Raw genomic sequence first — 13,775 nt, 5'->3', positions numbered from 1 at the left:
TATCAAGGTTACAGGAAATATAAAAGAGGTAGACAGAAAAATTACTCATCAGAGTTAGCCATTACTAAATTGTGGTATATAAATAATTAAGATGATCAAACTAATTGGAACGAAAGCTTAAAGTAGTTGTATAGGTAGCAATTTAATTGCCTGCAAATTTAGGAGTTCAAAAACATCATTTTATTTTTCTGCAACTGCAATTAATTTCTCTTCCATCCCATTCTGCCCAGTGGCACAATTTTAACTCTTTCTTAATCCATTCAGGATTTTCTCCTTCCATTCTCCTGGAGGGGCCTTCTCCAGAGCCTAGCAACAGAGGGCAAGACATATAGTCCTCAGACACTAATTGTCTTTGTTGCATCTGTTGTTGGTATCCATCCTTATGCTAAGCTAACATGCTTCTGCCTCGACCTCTTGGAATGCTCACATCTGGAACACTGTCTGGGAATTTTAAGCATCCACCTGAAGTTTAGCTACTCTGAAACTGTCACCCTGGAGACGGTACCTGTGAACATCTTGGTGAACAGTTTTAGCTCAGCCCAGGAAGCCTCCAGCCTTCACAGTCAAGACATTACACATGTAACTGAAGCTGTCTTGGACCCTTTAGTGAGTCCATTCACAAGCTGTCGCCACCAGGTGACATCTATCCAGACCACATGGAGCCTAAGAAATGCTCAGCTGAGACTGCTCAAATTTCTAACCTACAAAATCATGAGAGGTAATAAATTACATGTTGTTTTAAGCCACTAAATTTTAGTCTGTTCCTCAGCAAGAGATAGCGAGAACAATAATGGGGCAATACATTCTTTTCATATCTCAAATTTGTATCCCGCTGCCTATCCATATAATCAAGTCAACAGCAGATTATTTTGAGGATTGTGACTGATGTCAGGGACATGATCCTTTCCTTCAGAGAACGGGGGCTGCTCCATGACTGTACTCATCATGCATGCTGTTTTCCTGTGTCGTCACCCACAGACTTTCTTTGGAAACTTTCACCAGAGATAGTTCTTTTTTGAATGAACATCTGTTCTCTTTGCTTTAAAACTGCTCCCTTAGTTTCTCTGGATTTTTTAACTGCTAACTATTTTATGTAGTACTCTAACTACTTCTTTTCTTCTGTTTCTTTGGGATCTGAAAATTTCCAAGTCATAAATCATCAGCATAAATCAAGTAACTGTAAAACAGTGCTTCTGGTATGAGGCTGTTTATTCTGTTCCATTGTTCCATTTGTCCATCCTGGTGCCAAAATCACATGGAATTAACCTTACCCCTTCAGTCCCCTTCTGAGATGTACAATATCTTCTTTAGGGGACTGCCCTCTGTGGTTTCGGGAATTGTAGCCTGGCCACAAGCTAGGCCCTCCCCCGGGAGGCCTGTAAGTCTTGACCGGAAGACTGGGAAGGCTGGCAACAGACATGACCTGAAAACCCATTCAGGGGGTCCCCGTGGGAAATGGAGTTAAAGAATGCATATTCTGCTTTGAAGCTTGCTCTGTTTTTCTCATCTCTTATGTTAGCTATGGACCCTGTGTGACATCAAGTACCCGGAAGGTGTATTCACTTGCTGTCCACATAGTGCCAGGATGCCTAGTGGACTATGACCCAGAACGCTCACTGTGTTCCTGACATTGTTATTAGTAACCAGTGATTGTTAACAGTAATCCAAGCATTTGAAATTGATTGGTGATTTGTATATCCTGACTCTGTATCCCCTGGATCCCCTTCTCAATAAAAGGAGCTTGGAAGGCTTGATCAGGGCTCTTCTCCCCTAGAGATATCAGCCACCTTTCCTCCCCCCCAGACAAAATCCAGTGTTTGGGTTACTTATTGTCTCTCATCCACAATCCTGAGACCACAGCTGAGCAGTGAGTTTCCACTGAGCTGAGGACATCGGGGCGACCCACCTCAATCTTCCTCATTAGTTCTTTTACTTTTATTGTCTTTGCTACTTTTTATTGAAGAATAGCGTACATATAGATAAGTACACACATCTTAAATGTGGGCTCTATGAATTTTCACAAAATGAATGCACCTGTGTAACTACGACCCAGATCAAGAAATGAAACATTTAATACCCAGAGCTCTCCTTTACCCAGGTTTCCACTCATTACCTATAAGTAAACCAGCATTTTGCCATCATAACCATGGGTTAGTTTTCACTATTTTGAATTTTTTATAAAAGGGGTTCATATCGTATATATCCTTTTGTTTGGATTCTTTAATTCAACTTTCTGTTTGTGCTATTCATCTGTGTTGTATATATAGCATTTATGTGTTTATTGTAATTATTATATAATATTGTATTGTGTGAATATTTTATAATTTATTCACCCATTCAGTTATTAACATTTGAATTATTTACAGGTTTAGACTATTAGTAGGGTCAAATATTAATATTTAAGTATATTAATATTCTACTACATGCATACAAATTTTTGTTTGGTATATATCCTGAAGTGCAATTTAAGGATTGAGAATATGTTTATGTTCTGCTTTGATGGATACTTTCAAGCCCATTTCAGAAACACTTGTGCACATTTATGTATCTACTGCCAGTGTATGAGAGCTCCAGCTGTACCACATCCTGATCACTATTTGGTTTAGTTCCTTTTATTTTTATTTTTTTTAAACTGTTAGGTATTCTGGTAGAAATGTAGTGATTTTTTTATTATGCTGTTAATATTCATTGTCATGAAAAATGATGATGATAAACACATAATCATGTGTTTATAGCCATTTGATATCCTTTATGTGAAGTGACTTTTTTCCCATTATAAAATCGAGTTGTCTATATATTTCTTCTTGATTTATAGGAGTGTTATGAAATTGAGTCCTTTCTTTGAAAATATGGTTGCAAAAATATTCTCACGCTTTACAGCTTGCCTTTTTACTCTCTTAAAGGTGATTTTAATGATGTCTGATTTATCCATCTTTTCCCTGATAGTGCCTTAAAGAAGTCTTTGCCTTTCTCAGTCATCATATTCGTTTTCTATAGCTGCTGAACAAATTACTATGAACTTGACATCTTAAATAGCATTACTTCATAGGCAGCATGGGTCAGAAGTCTGAGCATGGCTCCACCTGGTCCTCTGATGCACACCTCATAAGCTGACATGAAGGTGTTGGCTGGGCTGTTAGCGTTTGGAGACTCAACTGGGAAGAACTACTTCCAAGGTCACTCAGGTTGTCTACAGAATTAATTCCTCGGTATCTATGATTTCTGAGCTGGTATTTTTGCTGGCCGGTGGCTGGTGGTTAACCTCAGGTCCTAGAGGTCACCTACCGTTCTTCATCATATGGACTCCTTCAGCATGGCTTCTTCTTCAAGAGTGCTGCAAAGGAAGTCCCTCTTCCAGGGAGGCCTGAGTCCCTCTTCATGCTTTCACCTGATTAGGTCAGATCCATAGAGGATAATCTCTTTGGATAATACAGCTGACCCTTGAACAATGCTGGGGATAGGGGCATCCACCCCCACACAGTTGGAAATCTGCCTATAACTTTTGACTCTCCTAAAACTTAACTACAATCAGGAACCCCCCACCACGGATATCAAAATTCAAGGGCGCTTAAACCCCTTAGATAAAATGGCATAGAACAATGCACGCAATCAGCCCTTCACATTTGTGGATCCCCAGTTGCAAATTTAAATGTTGTTTTCCACCTGCAGCTGGTTGAATTCTCAGATATGAAACCTAGGGATTCGGAGGGCCAACTGTACTTACAGGACCGACCCAGTTCAAACCCCTGTTGTTCAAGGGTCCAAGTTACTATAAATCAATTTATTTGAGAATTTAATTACATTTGGAGTCCTTTCACCTTTGTCATAGTCTGTTGGTTAGAACCAAATCTCAGATCCCATCTAACTCAAAGGCGATGGGAGCATCAGGGACAGAAATCACAGGAGCCACCCTGAGGTGTGTCCCACAATTGGAAGACTTCTTTAGTGTCATCTTCCTGAGGTTTTGCTATTTTACATTTAGTCTCATAATTTGCTTGGGATTAATTTTTATGTGAGGTAGAGGTTAAGATTCAGTTTTATTTTATTTTATTCATTACACAACCAATGAATATATGCTTGCTTATTTTTCTAGATTCTAATTTCTGTTCATTTACCTGTTTATCTCTAATGTGCCAAAACCATATTTTATTTTTTACTTAAGTTTAAAATATGTCTTTGTTTCTGGATAGATGGAGTAAATCCTCCAAATTTGTTAAGTTTATCTTAGCTAATCTTTGTTTTTGTTTTTTTGTATTCCCATATAAATTGTAGAATAAGCTTGTTGGATTCTACAAAAATGTCAAGTGGGATTTTTATTGGTATTCCATTACATTTATAGATAAATCCGGAGGGAATTGATAACTAAGAAAATGAGCCTCTCTCTCTCTCTCTGTTAAAAATTATCTCAGTGCTGTTTTATAGATTTCTGGGTAGAAGTGTTGCATATCTTGCATTAAGTTTATTTCCCTAGGGAGTGAACCAGTAATTCTCTATATGGTTGGAACTTTAAAAAATCAATCTCCAAGGATTAATTGAATCAGGAGGCAAGACTAAGAAAATACGTAACTTCCCTAAATTCCTCAGTCAGAGACTTACAATATATTTCATTAATAAAAATTGTGAAAGCTCAGAAGATTAGAGACTCCAATGTTCAAATGTATGGACAAACTTAATTCTAAAACCAGATCTAATAGCAATTACAGTGGCAACAAGAGAATTGGTCTGTTTAGAAGTCTATACCAGGGGTTGGCAAACTTTTTTTGTAAAGGGCTGGATAGCAAATATTTTAAGCTTTATTGACCATAAAAGAAATTCTGCCTCAAGTACTCACTTCTTCCTGCCACACAAACAATCATAGACAATATTTAAATGTATGTCATGTGGCAATGGGCCAATAAAATTTTACTAACAAAACATGCGCTGGCTGGATTTGGGCCAAGAGCTATAGTTTGCTGGCCTCCTGTTCTAAGGCATTGTTTAGAAATTATTGCAATCTACATGTATAGTCCATGTTATTATGGGTGTGGAATATTTAAATGGTAAACCTCTGAGTCATTGCAAGAAGGAAGCATGTTCAAAGGGCAGTTTGGTTCCTGACCTCATAGTGTTCATAGTCTACTTTAAAGGAGAAAGAAATCCCAGCAAGAAATACAAGAGAACTTCTTGTCCATAGTTCAATAAGAATTTTTACATATTTTTTTAATGAGGAGGGGAAGGAAAATAAGATCCCCAATGTATCCACATATTTATATGTAAAAGTATGTGTATGCATATATTTGTGCTTGTGTTAACATACAATAGAAATTCTCATATATATTCAATATACTTTCATTTGCATAAATACATTGAGAACTAATTCTGACTTTCTTTTTGAATATAACAATAATGCACATATTTAATTTGACTTATTTGTGGATATGGACACTATTAATCAGTGTAAATAATTTGAATCATGGGAATTTTGCTACACACTTTTTGGTGTGTAGTGTTTTAGTATAATTACATCCAGAATATGTGAAGTTCTGAACTCAAAAGCTATTGATTTGAAGTTTTTAAACATAAAGAGGAGAACTTTATCAATCACTTAAAACATATGTATTTTAATTGAAGATCATAAAAGAGAACTAAATAAGGATGGGAAAAGTACTACCTAAGCCCAGATACAGCTGTGGTAAATAGAATGTGAATTCAAATATCTGGAATACATGTCAGGATGAATAATAGATAGGCTATTATTTCCCATGAATATCTAAAACTTTCTGCTGTCATTCAGTCTAAGGAAATGCATGATGCAATCTACCTGTGGTCTTGATTTATTTGTTTAGCTATGGAGTTGTGGGTACAATTTATAATTTCTATTTTTGGAACAAATTATTTTAAATCTAGCAGCTTCCTTGACATATTGATAGGGTTTTTATATACCCTGAGCCATTAATAGCTATCCTAGAAAAGAAGATTTGTGATTAAATCAATATGGGGTGCATTGGATACTAGCTCTCTCTGTTAGTGGTTGACCACCTGCATGAACATATGTGAAGGGCTTCAAGAAGTCTGAAAGTTCAAAAATATGTTCCTGCTTAGCCTACATTTCTTCCAAACTTTTCAGATAATGAAGTGGTTTTTGTTTCCCTTACAGAGCATTTGTATTCTGAAATACTAGTGTTCTAAGAGAGAAAGTTTGGGAAACAACCATTTTTAATCCATGATTTATTTTCCCATTTTTTTGGAATCACTTCTCCTTGTTTCTGACATTTCTAACTCAAATAGTTGTATTTATTTCTGTCATTTTTATAGACTTCTAGAGCTGGCAAACTTAGGGAGAGAAATTTATTCTTCTCAGCATCTTGATTCTTGAATAGTTGAAGACATTAGAGGCAAGTTAAATTTTGTATTTTTAGCAGCAATTTTAAAAAGTATATTGATGGAGAAATTTATCAATCCAGGAAATACATCGATTATTAGTGGTTTAGCTAAGAATTGTATATACTTTAAATTTTATTGTTTTAAAATTAATATAAATAATCTAAAATTTTAAAATAAAAATAAAACTTTCCACTCATTAAAGATAATCAGTGTTAACGGTTTGCATTCTTTGGGGGCCTTTAAAAACTTATTTAAAAAATATTGACTTTTTGGCTTTTGAATTTAATTACATTGTAGAAAGGCCTCCCTTAATCCCAGATTTAAAATAAAATGATTATATTCTTTCTCCTTAAACAAGATGACCAGAAGTTCTGTAAGCATAAGTAAATATCCATAATACATGGCTTATTGGTAATGTGCTAAAATAAATGTGTTCAATGACATTCATGATAGGTTCAATGTGTTGTCTGTCATTAGTGCTGCATAGTTTAATGCACTACAAAATTATAACAAATGTGGTGCATTAATAAGGAATTTTCATAAGTCCCTGTATATGGATCTGTGATGCATTGATTTATATCTCTGATTTTCACTGAATTAATCTGAGCCTTAAGCATATCTCAGAAGACATTATCAAAGAGGTTCAATTTGCAAATAAAGTTACATTATATTATATTGCATTATAAATATATACTTAGAGATAGAATTAATATATTATATAAATTAATACATTAAATAGATATATACAAGGTCTGTCCAGAAAATGTCCAGCCATTGTTAATATAATGAGAACAGTTTGCACGACATCAATGTAACCTGGCAGCCAAGGAGAGTGGACTGGAACGTGCATGTGTGAACAATGACGACTTCACTGTACTAGTCACTGGGGATGGTAGACTCCATTGAGTGAGCATGGGTACTATGTGGCCATCACATTCAAAATGACTGAGCGAGTAGAACAACAAATTTGGGGTACATTGTCCTCAGGCTCCATGTAATAGTCCAGGGATACATGTGCTATGTTGCACTGGATCATAGTGAAGTCCAGGAAAACACAAGTCCCAAGAGAGTGGTCTAGCTGTATGTCCCGAGTCCCAAGAGTCCAGATAGAGTCCAGATTTACGAGATGGCAGGTCAGTGTCTTGCAAGGCAGAGTCTTTGGTGGCTTTGGAGTCAGCTAGAGTGGGCACAGTCAGAGCATCAGTGTGCCTCCTTCCTTTCTACACCAGGCCATATGGCAGAATCCTGACTACAAACTATGTAGCTGCTTGCTTACTTCTTTCTTCTTGTTAGAGAGCAAAAGGGGGTTCTTTCACATGGCACCTTGGTGTAAAACCGAACAACTAGTATTGAGGAAAACAGGTCTTTATTTACAATATTCCAACCTGGGGAGGGCAGCAAGCACTTCAGCTCAGAGCCCTATTCTCCCACGGGACCCAGCACTTCCCTTGCTCCCCCAAAGGCTATAAGCCAGGAACATGCCCATAAGTTCCCCATCCCTTATCTGTCAGCTCTCTCCTTCAGTACCTGGGATGCATAGCCTCCATATAACAGTTCAGGAAAACATGTACTGTGTTGCACTGGATCGTGCACGGTTCTCTCTCTGCCCTTTCAAAGCTTCATGGATCTCTTCTCTCTGCCTTCTTGCAGACTGCGTGGCTCTCCTCTCTTCTTGCAAACTGTGTGGATTTCCCTCTATTATCTGCCAACCACCATTCCAAAATGGCTGCTGCCTTATTTTTTAAATCCCTGACCATGACCTGTGATGCAGTGGGCAGGGTAACTAGTTGCGACCATTCACAGAACCTTGTACAGGCTCTGTATGCTCTTTCTGCACCGTTCCATGGTCAAACCCCCTCCCATCTCCTTGGGGCCTTGGAAGAACCAAAGCCATTTACATAACTAAGACATTAGCTACCAGCCATAGGTATGCAAAGGCATCTTAAAAGCTGTCCCCTTCCTCCATCCCTGAATGGCATGTTCTGGGGCATTTTTGGAGACCTGCTCTGTAACAATCCCATGGTGGACCAGCTTCACTACAAACTGTGTAGCTGCTCCTTCCCTACAGACAGAATGGCTGAATCCCCTCCCTGCTTATGGCTCCTTCCTCATAGCTCCTCCTCCTCCTTCCCTTCTACACTCACTCTGCCCACATGGCCCTCTTCCATGGTGGACCAGCTGTCCTACAAAGCTGCCTACCTGCTACATCATGGCTCTCTCTACTCATGGCTGCCTGCTCTATTTTAAATCCTGACCCAGAGCTTCCTATGTGACCTCATACTTGGCTCCTCCCACAATGAGCTACATTTGCCAGTTTCCTGTATCTTCTACTTTCTCTTGGCTGCCATCTTTGGTCAGGGCAAGAGTGATTCAGTGACTCAGGGAAACCGCCTCCCTGCCGCTCCCAGGGGCACTACAGAAGCTCCTGGGCCCTGTTAAGAGTCCCTGAATGCTTTCAGTGTCCTGTAGGCCTTTTGCCCAGAGGCGGTAACACAGCTATTAACTAGCTATTAGCTTTCCATAGATATGCAAAATATCTTAAGTATCACAGTATCTTGGGCTCTTCCTTCCCCCATCCCCCAACTATGGGCTGTGGGAACTTTGGGGATCCCTTGCTCTGCATCCCATTACAATAAGATCTACATTTTTCCCCCGATGAATTGTCAGTTGTTCTAATACTCTTTATGAGACAATCTATATGGAATCCATGTATGCCCAATATAATGTCAGATGAAGGTTTTTGAGTCCACAAAGAGATGAGAGTTGAAGACATGAGGGTGGATGAGTTCTTGGGGGACTCGTCAGCAGCCGTCCGTCTCGAGAGACGATGGTGTAGCTTCTTAAGAGTCTATCTGCACCGCCGAGAATGGCTGTGCAGTCCGACTCGGGAGTGACACGGTATCTGTCTCCTCCCGTGTTGAATCGACATCTTGCGATGACGCTGGAGTGTCCTCTCCAGTGAAGCTGAAGCTACAGAGCCTGGGCAGGGTGATATGGAGGGTCTGCTGTTGCCCATGCAGCAGACCCCCCCTCTCTTCGCAGCTGAAGGGTCCAAGGGAAAGACGGAGTCAATACAGCTTGGCTTCAGGTGCGCCGCAGGAGTTGCCGGTGTTGACTACAACGTCAAACCGCCTTAGGGACTCCGGCTCCGGGTTTTCTGTCGGGGTTTACTCCCTTAGCCTTTCCCCTGAAGAGGTATGCCGCAAGGCAGCGGAGGTTTTTTGGAGTCAGAGTTTTCCTTCTCTGATGTGCCCTGACTGGAAGATCGAACCAGCGACACTTAGCTCGCAGGCCGACGCTCAATCCACTGAGCCAAACCAGCCAGGGTTGGGGGACTAGATGAAAGGAAGATACAAAGAACAGATACAAAGCATGGCATACCGAACCTTAGGACATGGGCCCTACACAGGGAGAGAGGAAGAAAGGAGTTCATCAAAAGGCAGCTAGAAGAACGCAGAGTGGTGTCATGGCAGTTACGGATCAGGATAGTTTCAAGATGAAGAAAGGGCAGTAGTAACCAGTGGCAAAGCAATTCAATTGTGAAATGGGCGAGAAGAACATTTGCTACAGAGTCGCACGGTTCATTGAATTCTGTGATACGACTGTGGTATAACTGACTTTTGGATTACTTTGGATTTTCTGTACTTTATTTCGTTGTTTCAATCTGTGGATGTGGCTAATTATGTTAACAACTGTAGACATGGTCTATTTCTGGGTAGTGAAGTGAAATTTTCTAAACACATTAAAATTTTATTTGTATAGTGCATTTGAAAAATATTTCCAATGAGAAGCCAGTGGACAATGATATAATGCATTGAAATGAGCTTTTGGCCTAAACACACTATGAAAATAAAAGATGTGCTTTGTGTATGTAACATGTGGTGGCTACTCCTCATTCATTTGGGGAAAATATGGAGCAAACTTGGCAAGGACCCTTAGTCTCACCATGTTGGCCAGCACCCGCATTAATGTTATAAAAGGTATTTTACATTTGCTATTTCTTTGTTTTTGTAAAGGAGTCATTTCTATGGCCTATTTGTGGCTCCCATTTACCCTGTTTTCCTCCTCAAAAAGAGGTCCAGAGAGGTAGTGAATTTGTCCTGGTTCAGTTTGGACATACTGTTTAGTCAGACTGTAGCCATGCCATAAGGGTGATAGTCGCCATGTAGATACATAGGGTCCCTCCAGCCTTTCCCAGCTGCCCTGGAAAGCAGGCAGCCTTCAGACAACCAAGCTGCGGGCACGGCATGGCACGGCCACGCTCTGGGGGAGGACGGATGGCAGCAGGGCCCGGAGCAGCTGCTCTGTAAAAAGCCACACGGTGAATCGTCTGTCTAGGCATTCACTGAGAAGCCCATCAGAAGTGTTGATGGGATGCCAAGGGAGCTGCCCTGGGTAATGAATGAGGGGTAGTGTCTGCGGACAGACAGGGCGTGCGGTGGTGTAACAGGGGCAGCTCACTTTGATTCAAGGTATTGAGCAGCCTGTGATGCTAGGAACATCAGCAAACGGTGACAGGCCCTGCCCTGGAGCCTGCAATCAGCAGGCAGGGCCCGGCCAGCTAAGCTCTCTGTTTGGAGCAGTTTGCAGGGTTTTCTTTTTTTTTTTTAAAGCTATACCCATAAATATGGAAAGTAATATTGCCATCATCATTATAATCATATATGAAGGAATATGCACATCCATAAATCATACTAATGAATGCCAGCTAATGGTGATGTGCTGAATGCTGTATTCCATAAAAGTCTTGCTCTATCTGCTTATCCTGATTTATTTTCTCTACAACCTTATCTTTGCCAGATATTTTACTGTATATATATTTTTTGTTATAGATTGTTTCCTGTCTAGTCTCTACTAAATGTAAGTTACAGGGAATGGGGCCTTTGAAGGTCTTGTTTCCTGCTGCACCCCGAATGTCGAGAATATAGTAAGCCCTCAGGATATGTTTACTAGGAAAAAAAGTAAAAATTTAGTCTGGTACATTTCTAGTGATTTCCTATAATATGAGAGAGATTCAAAACATCAATTTAGAATAAGAAATGTGCTCATTAAGTGAACAGTAATTTTCTTCAAAGCAATTTCTAAATATCTGAGTTTTACAGTGTTCACAATGTATAATGCCATATCGCTGATGTATTTATCAGTTAGCATTAACAATTTAGCCAGTCAAGTAATTTTTTTATGTGTACTGCCAATGACTAAATTTCTCATTTCCCTTTCCCTTCCCACCCATTCTCCCCTGGAGAGGGTGTCGTCATAGTATTAACACGTACCTCCTTCTCATTCACTGTCAATGCATTAATAACAGGCATCGAATGGTCTACTTCCTTTCATAAACTGGAGATATCTATTCATAAAAGGAGGTGGAAAAAATAAGAGTTTTCCTAGGCAGAGAACACAAAATGTAATTTCCTTAGGTGGAAATGGTTTGGGCTCTTGGCTTGGAGATGTTTAAGCAGAGAGAGGATAAAGTCTATCAGGCCCAGCAGAGCTGGCAGCTATTCCAAAACTAGCCTGGGTGTCAGCATCCTCTGGGAACATTAAGAAACAAGCAAACAACCATTCCTGCTCCCCTCAAAACCAAGAACAAACAAACAAAAACAGGTATAAGGTCCCATTCTGGAGGTACCTCTGTGGAAGCACTGGACTCCATATTGAAAACAAAACAGTTCCCCAGATGACTCTTGTGTACATAAGGTATTAAGAACCACATGGGGCTGAGATTTGAATTTCATACAAGAAGTCGGACCGAGATCAGCCTTTCTCGGGTATAGCCTGAGAGCGCTTGTAACTATTTAGGCAACAGTTTTCCCACAAGGAATTCCTATTCAGTTTCACTGGGTTAGGGCCCGATCATCTTTTTCCACTTTTTTAATTAAAAAATTTTATGAAATATTTATTTTTCAGGTATGTTTGGGATACATTAATCTGGATGTGTCCAGTCCTCAGATTCTATGGTTATACAAATAATTCTCTGCTTTGTGTGTAGACTCAGTCTTTCAGTAATTTTTTTTCTTTTGGTCTTATAAGTCATATAATTAAAATCAGAGACAGTGGTTTATAAATTGGCCTAAAAACAGGTGAACAAATAAAGAGGCCTCATTTTATACAGACCTCACTGTGGGATGACAAGCCCTGTGGATCACTGGGCATTTTTCACTTGTTTGTGAGCACGTTCTGTGGGCCTGTAGCCTGGTGTGCAAAGGCTGAGCTCAACAGCTAGAAAAACGAGGACAGTTAACAAAGTTTAAAGGACCGAAAAGCATGGCGTGTGAAAATCAAGCTTCTAGCCCAATAAAACAACCAGTGCCAGTTCCTCATTATCTTCTTTTTCTTTTATTTATGTATTTATTTATTTATTTATTTTGTAGAGAGAGTGGAAGGGAGGGAGAAAAACAGGGAGGGAAACGTCAATGTGTGGTTGCCTCTCGCACGCCCCCAACTGGGGACCTGGCCCGCAACCCAGGCATGTGCCCTGGCTGGGAATTGAACCAGCAACCCTTTGTCTCACTGGCTGGTGCTTAATCCATCATCTTTTTAAAAGATTTTTTTTTTTTATTGTTACTTTATTACAGGTGTACCAATTTTCCCCCCTTTGCTCTTCTCCTCCCGTCCCATCCCCCACTCACGCAGTCAATTCCCGTGTCCATGGGTCAATCACACATGCTCCCCAACTGTTCCCTTCCCACCATTATCCCCTTCCCCCTCCTGTCTGATCACCGTCAGTCTGTTCCATGTTTCCACGTTTCCATGCCTGTGGTTCCATTTTGTTCGTTAGTTTATTTTGTTCATTAGAGTCCTCTTATAGGTGAGATCGTAGGGTATTTTCATTATATTTTTAACTACAGCAAGATTATACAACTTGAACAATCCTACAAGTTGACAGACAAATAGACTTAGAACAGCATTTCCCAGCCATGGTTCTGCTTTGAATTTTCTTTTTATTTATTTATTTTTACTGTATATATTTTTGGTGCATTAAATAGAGAATTTCAATCAAGAAAACAATGTTTAGAGCTCTGTTTTCTTCTTGGATGTTATACTCTATGGCCTAGTAAGTACTTTAATGAGTTGTAATGCTGCAAGATGTTTCTAGTACCTTTACATCTTTAACTCTGTTAGCATGTATTTCTGTCAGACTTTCAAAATGAATTCTCTTTTCCCAAAAAGGAAAAATTTTAACAAAGAGCTTACTGAAAGATTTTATTCCTATTCTACTTTTTTAAGGTGTCAAATTAAGATATAAGCTATTCTTAAACCCAAGTAAGATTAAAGTAACTTTTTCCCTAGCCATCTTACATTGCAATTCAAACTGCAGAGCTCTTTGGCTAATTACTTTATCTTAACAGACAATAATTACAGAATTATGAAATTTTGTAATTTTAAAGAACACTCAAAATAGTTTCTTGTAA

The sequence above is a fragment of the Furipterus horrens genome, unplaced genomic scaffold, assembly GCF_987537825.1.
Source record: "Furipterus horrens unplaced genomic scaffold, mFurHor1.1.pri manual_scaffold_10, whole genome shotgun sequence".
Classification (NCBI taxonomy): Eukaryota; Metazoa; Chordata; class Mammalia; order Chiroptera; family Furipteridae; genus Furipterus; species Furipterus horrens.
The sequence above is the reverse complement of the archived record's forward strand: the minus strand, read 5'-3'. Positions refer to the sequence as shown.